This window comes from Anser anser (genome assembly GCF_964211835.1).
Source record: "Anser anser genome assembly, chromosome: 26".
Taxonomy (NCBI): Eukaryota; Metazoa; Chordata; class Aves; order Anseriformes; family Anatidae; genus Anser; species Anser anser.
Window position 1 is genome coordinate 2,078,441 of NC_139747.1, and position 12,594 is coordinate 2,091,034.

Below are 12,594 nucleotides of genomic sequence, written 5' to 3' on the forward strand. Positions count from 1 at the left end.
TTTTTTTTTCTTTTTTATTCTTTTTTTGTGGCGCGCGTTTGGGATTGAGGAGATGGCTGGAGAGGAGGCAGGGGTGGGACAGGGAGCTGGGTCTGCCTCCGTGTCCCTGCTGGGGCCGTGCTGGAGCAGCCAAGCCCTTCGGGTAGGGAAGGAGCAGGGAGAACAGGTGGGAATCTGCCGCCTGAAAAAATGCTTTTCATCCCATTCTCATGCAAATGTCACAGCAATGAAGAACAAGGAAGTTCAGCACAGGTAGCAGGGCATAATTGCTTTGGAACAGATTGCTTTTTGGAAAAACAAAACCCACTCTTTTTCTTTTTTCTTTAACTTTGAGCTCCCCGGGGCACCAGCTGCTCCTTCGCACCCGGTGCTCGCTGTGCAGTGCTCCCGTCCCCGTGAGGACTTCGCCTCCTTGCCTTGCTCTTGGAGAGAGCCCCCTGGGTCTGTGAAGTTCAGCGCATGGGAAACGAGGTGGCGCATCCACAGTGAGTGACCCTAACCCTAACTATGAGTGACCCTAACCCTAATTGTGACCCGTGAGCAGGGCCAGCTCACGTGTGTGCTCAAGGGACAGGGGTGCCAGCTGCACCCCCGAGGAGCCAGCTGCAAGAGCGTGGACAGCACAGGAGCAGGTTGCAGAGCAGCTACGCACGGCCGTGCCTTTGGAGAGGCTCCTTGAGCAGGGGCATTTGCACAAGCGCTCGCTAAGCCCCCCCAGACCTCATCTCCCCGCTGCTCCCTCCAGATGTGTCTGTTAGCCTGCGTGCGCTGAGCCCAGGTATCTCCATGCTGGGGAGGTTTGATGGAGCATAGAGGCACGGGCTCCATAAAAAAAAAAAAAATGAGCAGGATAAAAGCCAACCCTGTAGGTGATGTGGGCACGATCATATGGTGGCGTGGGGGAAATATCGAGGATGCTGCCATGAAAATGGGCGCTGCCACTTTTGGGGCAGCTTCTAGCCATAACCAAGACTCAAAGTGCCCGTGAAGTGGGGTGGGAAAGGCAAAGATCCCACCTGAGCTGCCAGAGCAGGCGCCATATCAGTGGTGCAACACGGGTTTTAATTTACTTATTTTTGACCATAAATAGCCAAAAAATAAAAACAAAATTGATCCCATTTCCAGTTGAAATGGGCAAACCATAATATTGATGGTTTGCAATGGATTCGAGATGAATTGAATTCCTCCACCAGCCAGAATCCCTCTTTTAACAGCGGATATATCGAAGCCATAAATTCCCGAGGACAGGATTGGTATGCAATAGCATAATATATCTTCTATTCAATCTTTTATACATTATGCTTTGTCCTGCATTTGGGTGGAAATATTTATGGACTGGGAGATGCTCTTTGAAGAAGTATCAGCCCTAAGGGTCCTCCTGCCGGCCGTGCTCGGTGGCCTTGGGTTATTCGAAGGGATGTTGCAGAGATGTGCGTCTGTGCTGCTATGCAGGGGACACGGATCCAAGGATGCAAAACTTTTAATGTTCAACGTGCGCTTGATTTGGGTTTGGTTTCTGACCCTGAGGATGCCTGGAGCAAGTCAGTGTGCTTCACAGCCTCTCTGGTTCCCCAAACCCCAAATAATAGCTGTATGGCACGAGACACCCCGGGACACCAGCAAGTCCCTGCCTCTCCTCTCTGCAGGCACAGTAGGGGACTTCAAAACTCATTTTGCTGGATTTTTCTGTGGGTTTCTTTCTCTGCTGTGAATGGGAAAAACACCAAGGAAGTGCACTTTAAATTGGTAAACAAAAAGAGGAATTCTCCCGAATCATAATTTCCTTTCATGTGCCTCTGCCTTTAGGCTCCTGGCTGGCAAAATTAAAGAAATACAATTAAACTGTAGCTGGCTCCCCAGTGCCTCTGTGCAAACTAAGGAAAAATACTACTGGCACACGTGGCTAGACTACCAGAAAAAGCACCCATAACTTAGCTGCTTTAATTTAAGCTCCTATTCACATCCCTGTCAGCAGCCAGGAACTGCTCCCATCTGCTGCTGCTCCAGAGTCTTGCATGAAGTGCGCTGGCAGGTCTCACCTCCGTTCCTCATGGGCAGGTGCCAGCGAGCTAAAAATACAGCCCGGAATGACCCGCTTCTTGGCAGCCTCCTGGAAGCCTGAGAGCTGCAGCAAGCCAGGCTCTGGCACGGAGCAGGGCTCCGTTTTTCATTGGGAAAGGTGCTTTTCCGTCGCATCCACCGCGGCACCTGGCTGGCGAAGTCTTCTTGCACGGGCAAGGCTGGCTCCGACAAGAAATGTCCAGATGTCCCCAGGAAGTCCTGGACTTGGCAAGGTGATTGCAACGTGGGGATGGTGCTGCAGAGAAGCTGAGCAGAAACGAGCATCTCCATCCCATGGGAAGCTCTGATGCGCTACTTGGTGCTCCATAAAAAATTGAAATATCTTCTCTTTTTGCAGAAATAAGAGCAGCCCGTGTGCTGACTGGCTTTGCTGGCAGGAATCTGCTTGCCCACACGTTGGCATTGCCCTGCAGAGACGCCAGCCCTCCCAGATTTGGGTTCCTGGACGTCTGTGCGTTTTGCATTTATCGGCGCAAATCCTGCCTGGGATGTTGTCCTCCCACCTTGTGCTGCGCACCTCATGCACCCCAACAGGCACCAGATAAATCAGCAGCTGGTCCCCGTCGCCCTGGGCAAGCCGTGCCAAGAAAAGTCAGAGGCAAGCAAAGAACTCAAACCCCATCTCCGTGACTTCGGGAGAGGATTTTATCTCATTAAAACAAACGAGCAGATGACTGTTGCCTGTGTCGACAGGGGGACTGCGCTTCATGATTACACTTTATAAACCCCAAGCTGTTTAGTGCCTTGGCAGATAAGTTCAGCTTTTAAGAGGAGGAGATACAGTCGGGGGGTTGTACATTTAATAGACTCCTCGTGCGTGCGTGCGGCTGGGTGATAACACCACGAGCCCAAGCTGCATGTGAGGCTCCAGTGTCCGCATCACAAAGGGATGCGGCCACCCCTGCCCATCCCTCCAGGACACGTCCCAAAAAGTGATGGCAGGGCGAGAGGGAACCCCTCTGCAAAGGGGTTTCTGAGGTTTCTGAGCCTCGTCCGCATCCAACCTCTTCCCAAAGCTGCTTCCAGGGCTCGTCTCCCCACCACCAGATGTAATGGATGCACATAACGTAAAGCACATCTTAATCAATGTGAGAGATTCTGCTTAAAACCCAATGATTTTGATCTGGAGCCTGACAACGTGGTAATTTATATGCAGCACAGCATAACCAAAGAGCTTGTTATGCAAACACAGACCACTGATTTGACAAATCTCCTGGAAACAGAATTAATGTCTGTATTCTGTGAAAAGATGTAATTTATTTTAATATTTTAAAGACAGAAAATTATATATGCGTACATATGTGTGTATAAATAGAGCCAAACAGAAAAATAAACACATATGCACATGCATCTCTATATATTTACAAATATTTCAGTAGAGCCATGTGAATTGGCGTGAACAGCAGGGAGAGGGATGGATGGAGGGACGGATGCGTGGACAGACAGACGGGTGGATGGATGGACGCATGGATGGGTGGATGGACAGCTATTTAGTGGATATAGATCATCGTGTTTCGACTGATGTCGATGGGATTATGTTGATTTACACCGGTTTCAGACGTGGCCAAAAGCAGGCAGTTAATTGGATCCATACTGATAGTCTGGCTCTCCTAAACTGCAGAGAAATGCTGATATTACCCAGCGAAGGGCCTGGCCCTCGAACACAATTGCTGCAGACTTTGTGCCACGGTGCTCAGCAGCACGATGCTGAATTGGAAATGACCTCCTGATTATCAGAGCCATCTCTCGCTGTGCTTATTTATGGGCGGCAATAATATTAGTGTAATATTATTGTTGTCCTTTTTGCAGACTGTGCTTTATTTATGGTGATGAGGTAGGAAACACAGTCTGCATAATTGAGGTTTTGATGGAACGAAACATATGTGAGAAATTTCTTAATTTGATTTCAGACACACACACACACCGCTCGCTACCCAGTCTCCTTATCTTCCCGTCTATTTGTCTTTCTCCATATGGACACATCCATTTATCTATCGCTCTGTTACTTCTGAGGCTCCTGCTTCCACAGGATCCAGTTCTTTGCTATTTACGGAGGAGGCAGAAAGGCTGCCGAGAGCACAGACGGGCAGGAAAGATAGCTCCTGCAGGGGAGGCTGAACGTGGGCACGGGGGGAGAGGAAGCTGGGGAGGAGAAAGACACCTCTGGAAAAAAAGGGAAAAAAGAGAAAAAAGATTTTCTCTTTTTTTTTTTTTTTTTTCGAAAAGTTTTATTTTCAAAGTTTGGGGCGTTGAGCTGATGCTTGGGAAACGCGCGGCCCTGCGAGGACGCAACCTGGCAGCGCATGCTGGGGGCAGCCAACGCCGCCTGGGTGTTTTATACCATTTGCATATCTTTTAATGACCTCCCTGTGCTGTTCGATTATCGATAGGCGTACAGGAGCCTTCGGACCGACGGGGACGGGGTCAATACCTGCAGTCTCTGGGCAGCTCACCCCGCCGGGGCCGGCTGCTCGCGGGGACGCAGCTCACGGCAGCGCCCGTCGATACGGGAGCACTTTCCTTCCCCCTTCGGGAAGGCTGAATCGATGGGCAGCCATCGATCACGCTCCTCGTGTCCTGAGCCCCAGCTCGCCTCCTTTCCCCCTGCTCCCCCGACCCCGTCCTTATTACCCAGCCAGGCAGCCCCCCCTTGCACGGCAGGCTTTGCCCTGTGCGTGTACAGCTTCCTACGGGCAACGCTATCTACATATTGTGCAAGCAGGAGAGGCTGTAGGAAACTAATTAAGCATTCTGTCCTCCTTTTGCCTCAAAGATGCTATGCAAAACCAAAGCCTATTGAATGTTCAAGCAGAATTCTTATTAATTTTATGGGGGAGATAGGAGAATAATTGCCTGGAAACCTGGTTTAAAGAATGGAAACAGACTGTCTCTTCTTTCTTACTTAATTTGTATTGACTTCTTCATTTTTATTTTTGGGAGCTGAATACGTGGAGTGTGATTTTCAGTGCTTTAAAATGTGTATTATGTCCCCACTTGAGGAGTTGCTGTGAAGTGGGCTAGACGAGAGAAAATGCGCCGCACCGAATGCAAGCGAAATAGTAACAATAATCGTAATAAGGCAAATGTCAGGGCTGTCGCCGCGCCGTGCACCGCGGCACCAACGCTTCCCGAAGGCTCCCCGAGCGCCCCAGCTGCTGGGGATCGCCTTCGGCAGCCCGAGGCGAGCTTTGGCAGACACAACACGGCCGTGCCACGCAGGACACGCGTGCTTGCCCACGTGCGCGGCAGCTCCCCGTCACGCTGAGGTCAATTAATGCTAATTTTGATGGTGCAAGGTTGCTTGAAGTCCCCCCGCTGCCTCCTGCATGATGTCTGCAGCGCTGGGCACAGGTTTCGGGGGGCTCCGCTCCTGGCGTCGCGGCACGGAGACCTCTCCCCTGGAGATCCTGCTGTGAATCTCCTCAAACAGCATCCTCCTTGCAGAGGGATGGAGAAATCCTTAGCTGGGAAAGGGAGAAAGATGCCCAGCACGACGCAGCAGGGCAGGAGGGATGGGGAGGCACGGACCAGCTCAGCACCTTTCCTTTTGCACGTGGCCGCTGCTTGCACCCCCGGTCCCGTTACCCAGGGCTGGGATTTGCCCTGGCACCAGCAGACCGTGCCCAGGACCGACAGGCAGGAGCTGGGCAGGGATTTGGGGCGTTTCAGCCCAAATCGTCCACATCAGCCCCTGGTCCCATAGAGCTCCCAGCCCCGCAAACGCGCCGGGCGCCCCTCTCCTCCGCGCCCCTTCCTCTCCGCGTTCTCCCGTGCAGGAAGATTGGCAGTGACCTTTAAATGTCATTTCCAAATGCCAGCCCCAGCTAAGTGGCTACAAAACGCAGTGTTTATGCTCGATTATGGGGAGTGATGGGCCCGAACCGCTCACCTCCTGATGGGAGCAAGACGGGGGCGCTGCAAAAAGCAAAGGGCCCCTTGGGCGCTCCGTGGCCGCGCTCCTTCCACCGTCACTAAAGATGCACAGGGACCACCCCGGACCCTCATCCTGCCTCCCCACGCAGGAGGGAGCCCTGTGCGCCCAGGGAATTTTTATTTTATTTTATTTTTTTCCCCTTTCTGCTTGCACACGGTGCATTAGCAAACACTTGAGAACGGGGATGAGTTTCCACGTGGGAGACCGTGTGTGGCTAAGAAGGGCCGGGGCTCGCAGCAACGTGGACCTCAGCCCGGCCGCCGCGCCCCTGGGGTTTGCAGCGCCCTGCTCCTCGCTGCCCTGTGCCCACCGAGGACCTGGGGCTGCAGACGGCGCTCCCTGGGCTGGAAAGTGCCGGCCGTTTGGGTCACCAAGCTGGTGCAGGGATCAGGGCTCCCCTGGTGCTGAGCCCCTGCTTTTGCCCCAACCGGTGGCACGCAGCAAGCCAGACAGCGTCATTTGCCCTGCTTCTTACTCGCTTCTGATTCATTAAAGTGAGTTAGCAGATAAAATAAATAAATAATCCTCAACGTGATGTTGTATTTCAAACGCAGCACGGTGTTCTTAACATGTTCCTGAGCGTGCGTTTCGAATTAGACCTGGCCAGTAGCCGGGGGGGTTGGGGGGGGGGGAGAAAATCATTCAATATTTGGTTTTCTATTGATCCGAACTCGGGGCGAACACGCTGTTCCCGCGTGGTTTCCACCAGGGGGGCTGCTGCGGGCAGGGGGGGAGGCTCAGCATCCCACAGGGCTGTGCAGGATCATGGCCCTGCCGGCAGAGCACAGCCCAGGCAGGACGAACGCGCCGCACGTCGCTCTCGGATCGAGTGGAATAAAAGCGCCGGAGCCACCGCTGCAATCGCTGCCACGCTGCCACCGTCAGCGCTACCCGGAGCGAGATAGCTATCCGGAGGCAGGCGAAAGGTTCTGGCTACACAAATTGTATTTCCCTAGGCGGCAGATTAATTAAAACTATCAAGTGTTCCCAGCTTTTTGAAATTAACTTTGAAAGTGTTCGGATAAAAAAAAAAAAGTGGGGAATTCAAAAAAAAAAAAAAGCCTGAACATTTTTTTTTTATTATTCCTTTTCTTCTCTCTTGAGCACAAGGAAAGAGCAGAGAAAAGAAAGCAGATTTCCCCCCCCCAGCCTATTTGCAGTGCACATCCTACGGGGAGCTGAGCCGCTACTGCGAATGTGAAGCCTCCGTTTCAGCGCAGGTTTAGGGTCGAGCTCCCCTCGTGTTGGGGTCTGCAGGGCTGGCGTGGGCAGAGCGGGGTTATCGGGCTGTCCTAAGGTGATTCCTCTGCTTTCTCTCCTCCGTCCCTCCCTGGCTGTCCTCACGGTCCCCGCCAAGGGCAGGCGATGCCAGGCCGGTGCCAGACCAGGGATGCAAGGCAGCCGAAGCCCAAACCGCGACGTCCCCCTCGCCGCCGTCACCCGCAGCAGCTGGCTCGCAGCTGCTCCGCTCCTCCGTGCTCCCCGTGCAGGTGCGAGGCGAGGCTTTGGCTGTCGACGAAAAAGCCTCTGATCAGCCGGCGGAGGCAGAAGGTGATGCTCGGGCTGCAGCTGCCGCAGGTCTGCGTGGCGGCAAGGAGAGCCCGGAGAGGAGCAGGGAAGGGTTTTTAACGGAGGAGGACGTGGCTCCAGCCCGCGATGCCCGTGCTCATGCATAATGGAAAGGGCTGGGGAGAAGCGCCGGGATGGAGACGACACCTGATATAAACAAGAGGCGATGGAGAAATAAAAAAAAGGGGGGGGGGGGGGGGAAGAAATCCTGCGTGCAGGGCATTAGGGACTATGGGGAAGAATCATGCTCGGCGCAGGATGAAGAGGCTGCGCCAAATATACAGGAGCTGGCTGCCCGCGGGGATGGCTCGGTGATCTAAGAGCGCAATCGGAGAGACGGTGCCTCGTTCCCTGCGGACGGAGGTTTATTTCTCAGCAGGTTCAGCCGTGCGGTAGGTAAATTACGCTCCGCCGTACTTCCTCAGGTCTTATTTCATGGCCCAGCGATGATTGCGCTACTGATCTTCCAAAGGGGGTTGTTCTGGGCTGGAGAGGCCTTGTAAATAAGGACGTGGAAACCTTCCAGAGGAGGCAATAGCCAAGCAGACCGTGCAGGCAGCCTGTCCTAGGGCATATAGGGTGAGCTACAGGTGTCCTGCCCCCCTGCCGGTGGTCCCAGGCTGTGCCTCATGCAACGGGGGTCTCCTGCCTGCCCCAGGAATACGCACATCCCCAAAGCCCCCCTGTGTTGGCACGCTGCCTCTCAGGAGCTAAACCGACACGAGCTGGGAGCGGCAGAAGCAGCCCCGCGATCCCAAAGGGTCCCGGATCAACCCCAATTGCTCCTCAAACGACTTCTGATCATCTCGCCCTCTCCGCTCCCCGCAGCGTCTCCTGCTCCTGCGGCCGAGGTGCCGGAAGGAAGAAACGAGCGCAACCCACGCTCCGGTTAGGAGACAAACCCTAAACAAAACCCAAACCTAAACTCCGGTTAGGAGACAAACCCTCCCCACCAAATCCACCCGGCCCAGGCAGAGCGGCAGCAGCCTGGGGGCTCTGCGGGACGGCTCGGCTCCCCCTCCGCACCCTCGGCTGAGCTGGGCTGCCCGGAGAGGATTTCCTCTCCCCCTCGCTCCCTCCGTGCCTTATCTTCAGGCTCAGAGCGGCTGCCTTGGCTCCGAGGCTGCGGTGTCGCTAATCCTGCCTCATCCGGGGACGGTGGGACTGGAGGCAGCAGCTCAGAGGCTTCAGCCTCATTCCTTCCCCCCCGCACTCCCACCCCCATCTTCTTGTTCACGCCATTCGCTTTCATTCGGGGATGCCAGCACCCTCAGCTCGTAAAAGCCTCCCTCCCAGTTCTCCCAGTTTGACTGGTGGAGAACGGGCAGCACAGGTCCCTGAGGGGGGGGGGGGGGGGGGTCTGTCCTCCAGCACGGTGACCGCAGTCTCCACGGTCCCGTAGGAAGCTCTGAGACCGGCCACAAATGTGTCCTGTTCCCCAGCACAACCCTTCCATTAGTTAAAAAAAAAAAAAAAAAATCAATCAGATGCTTTTTATTCGCTATTTTTTTCCCCCCATCTGCAGCAAGCCCTTGCCAAGCTCAGCACAAACCTCCCGTCCCGGTGCCAGGGCTGGGCCGGGGGTGACCAGAGGGGGTGGCACGGGGACAAAACCTGCCGGGGCCGAGCAGCAGAGCCCGTGGGGACGGTGCTGAGCAGCCCGATGTAAAACACAACATTAGCACAAAGCCCGCTCGAGCGCGTTCTCTCGATTACCTTGGAATTATAATTACACCGGCCCTTAATATCCCCACATCCGAGTAATTACAGCCGGCTTACAGCCTCCAGCCGCGGCCCGATATTAACTTTTAATCACCTCGCCTTCGTGCCGGGGAAGGGACGGCTGCGGCGAGCGGGGTCCTGCGCTCCCAGCGCCGTCGGTGCCCCCCCTGCACGTGGAAAACCTTCGGCAACGTGGCAGCCCCCGAGGGTGTCGGCTCCCTGTCCCCGTGCCCGTCGGTGCCACGGCCTCTCCCTGCAGCTTTTGTGCCGAAATAAAGCTCGTTTTGCTCTGCTGCAGGGAAACGAATCCATCCTGGGGGTGTGTGTGGGAGGGTGAAAGCCAAGCCCCCGGTGCCCACCCGCAGGCAGCCCCCGGACTGCAGGGAAACGAGGAAATCAGCAAATTAACGGCGGGGACGGGCAGCGAGAAGGGGAAAAACCCACCTCGGAGGGCACAAAACGCTCTCCCGAGAGGCCCCGTTTCAAAGACATTTTTAATTAACTCTGTATTTCACCGGAGCTTTGCAGCAGCATTACTGTGCGTTAAACAAATACCGGCTGATTATCAGGAACATATTTACCGAGCCTTAAGTGCCGCGGGTCACCGGCGCGGGCTCCTGCTCTGCACACTCGTTCCTGAGCGCTCGGTTATTTGCTTTGCACCCTCGGCTGCTGCAAGGGGGGGGCAGAGCATCCCCCCAGCCCCCCCCGAATATTCGGGAGGCTGGAAATAACTCCAGGTAAGAGGAGCAAAAAGGTTTCCTTCCTCCCCGCTCCCTTGCGCCTCTGCTGTAGGGAGAAGCCGCCGCTGCCACGCGTGTTGGTTGGAGCCGTAATAAACGAGGGGCCGGGGCTTTTCCCCCGATGATTGATGGACACGGGGATTAGTGGGAGCACGAGGGGAAGCCGAGTGGTCTGCCTCGGACCGCGGCGCATTCATCAAGTCGACAGGCGGAGCACGGGTCTCACGCCTTCCTTTGCTGGGAGCCTTTTTGGTTTTTTAAACAAACAAACAAAAAAAAGCGCTTTGGATTTTATTAGGGCGAATATACGTATATGAACCAGTGCTCGTGTGTTAATGGCAAATAGTTGCAAACTGAGCTTGGTTCCGGTCACAGGAGAGAGTGTAAATGGCTAAATGCAGTGATTCCTGCCCAAATTGCGCCGTTGCCCCACATTCTCCAGGTACGTCTCAGCATGGGCACAGGAATGGGATCAAACCCACCATTTGTACCCCAAAAAGGGGCTCCAGAGGTGGCTCTGAGCGCAGGTGCAGGAAGGCGGGTGGGGTCCCTCGGAGGGACCCCGTTGTCCCCAGGGGCCGGCAGCCCAGGGCAAAGCCCTGAGGCCCCAGGCGGCTGCAGAGAACAAGAGCTGGGTTTTGTGGCTCTCAGCTGCGTCCTCTTAAAAATAAATTCATGGCTCCTGCCTGCCTGGGCCATCATTTCGCAAGGTTTATGCACAAACCACATACGAGTAGACTGGAAACATAAAATTATATAGGGCAGTTAATTGAAAAACTGCCTGCGCCGCACGCAATAATTGACATTAAGTGTTGTTTGGAGCAGGAAATCGCTCGATATGAAACAGGCTCGGTGGTACCATCACAGCACCGAGCAGCGCCGGGAGAAGCTGCCCCTCCGTGGGTCCTGCCGTGCCCTGGGACAGGGATGTGACTGCTCCTGGGTTTGGGGTTTGCTCTCTCAGAGGGGATGGAGGCAAGGTCTGCAAGTGTCTGCCTCGGGAGCCAAGGTCGAACATGCTGATCACATTGCCCACTGCCTTATTAGCAACATCAAGCAACCGTAATTCATGGACGTTTTTCCAAAGGGGAGCTCTCGATGTATTTATTTTGCCGCTGATGTATAGCTGAGCTGTGCGCACGAGCTTACTGAGCCTTGCCAATTTTCGACCATCCCTTCGATCTATAGGTTTCCCCCCGTAAATATTTAGCTCCGTCTCAGAAGATGGGTTTTTACCAGTAAAAACCCCTCCAGCTCCCTGGGAAGACGGTATTTTAGCTGCCACCAGCTCCAGCTGAAGCAGCATCCCCTCAATTCTCCCTGGGGAAGCCCTGCAGGACCGCCCGGGCTAAGGGAAGGAGGACGGGGCATGGGGCTCACCCCTCCTAGCTGCATCTCGCTCATTTATTTGGGCAATGATAATTTAGCTTTAAATATTTATAGCGCTGCCTAACGTACTGGGAAGTGTGCTGCATGTATCCTGCAAAGAGGACGAAGCCTCTGTGAGCTCCCTGCAAATATCATTGTCTCTTCGCTGCTAAATCTTTGATGAGATCAGGGGAGAAGAGGGATGCGCGTGCGTGCTCGCAGGGGACCTGTGCGGGGGGACCCCCGGGGACTGCACCCAGCCCTTGGGGTTTGGGGATGGGGTTGGGGGGCTCTGCCAGACCCAGGAACCAGCCCCCACCTGTGGCACCAGCCCTACTGGGGTGGGCAGAAGCCCTCAGCGAGGAGGAGTCCGTGATGCTTCTGAGCAGCTGAGAAGAGAAGGTATTTAATCAGCGACTAGTTAGACTTCAGGGCTGACTTCATTTACCATTACGGCACGACATAAAACTTTAACGGCTTTAACGAAAAAGGAAAACACCCCACGATCCCGTTTTCCGCCCCTCTGAGTGCCGGTAATAAATCTGCAAATGGGGAATTTATCATCTCTGGGTAGAGGCATCCCTTCCCCGCCGGCTCCAGGGAATCCCTCATCGCTGGGTGTCCCCAGCGCCTGGGGACTCCCTGCCATCGATTCCTGGTGCTCCTTGGGTGCCCTCCAGGGCACGGGGAGCTCAGCCCCAACCTTCAACCCGGCGTAAACGATTGCTAATAAGGAATCGATAATGATAATAGGAGCCTGCAGGGCAGCTTTGCTGTGGGAGGCGTCTTATTGATAGGATGGTATCAGATCTGCTGCCCTGGGCGGCTTTGAAGCACAAAGTGCTGCTGCAGGAGAGCTCGGGGGGGGGGTCCCAGGGTGTCCTCCAGGGATGTTGGACCCCAGGAGCCACCGAATTTGGAGCCTGTCCTCGTCCCTTACCCGGCACCTGATGCGGCTGCGTAATCAGCCCAGCGAGGGACACGGGCAATTTTGCAGGGAAAATAAAAATGTATCTATAATTAATGATCCTCCAAGAACACACGGCCCCTTATTAATGTAGCAATTTGGTGAAACATAATTTATGAGACGCTGAGCTTAATCATCAACAAGATCCCGAGTCAGGCACCCGGGAAGGGAGGGAAGGGGGAGTCGCCTGCTGTGATTGCACATTCAGA

General features: G+C 54.6%; 1 protein-coding gene across 8 annotated transcripts in view; it reads left to right on the top strand.

Moving 5' to 3' along the window:
* Nucleotides 1–12,594, top strand: part of LOC310886680 (uncharacterized protein) — a 134,245-nt gene that overhangs the window by 114,282 nt on the left and 7,369 nt on the right. For 3 of the 8 annotated variants that reach the window (XR_014575421.1, XR_014575422.1, XM_083811582.1), the window contains one exon: nucleotides 335–6,173. The gene's annotated coding sequence lies outside the window, so the exon portion shown is untranslated. Of the gene's footprint in view, nucleotides 1–334; nucleotides 6,174–12,594 lie in introns of those variants that run through there. The other 5 variants (XR_014575417.1, XR_014575418.1, XR_014575419.1 and 2 more) reach the window with 5 other exon arrangements.